This window comes from Triticum aestivum, chromosome 2A (assembly GCF_018294505.1).
Source record: "Triticum aestivum cultivar Chinese Spring chromosome 2A, IWGSC CS RefSeq v2.1, whole genome shotgun sequence".
Classification (NCBI taxonomy): Eukaryota; Viridiplantae; Streptophyta; class Magnoliopsida; order Poales; family Poaceae; genus Triticum; species Triticum aestivum.
In genome coordinates, this window is record NC_057797.1 from 498,710,329 (window position 1) to 498,710,549 (window position 221).

Below are 221 nucleotides of genomic sequence, written 5' to 3' on the forward strand. Positions count from 1 at the left end.
TGTGAGTGCCAACAATGAATCAAAAAGGAAAAAATAAAACAAAAAGAAAGAAAAGGAAGCATACCCGCGGGGAGCTCGGGGCGGCGGCGCGGCTGCCTCTGACCCACCTGGCCTCTGGCGCGGCGGCTCGAGGAGGCCTGAGGCCGGCCTGCCTCTGGCCGCTGGGGGCCGGGAGGTAGCTGGGAGGCGGGAGGCGGCTGGGGTGGGAGCCGACTAGGGGG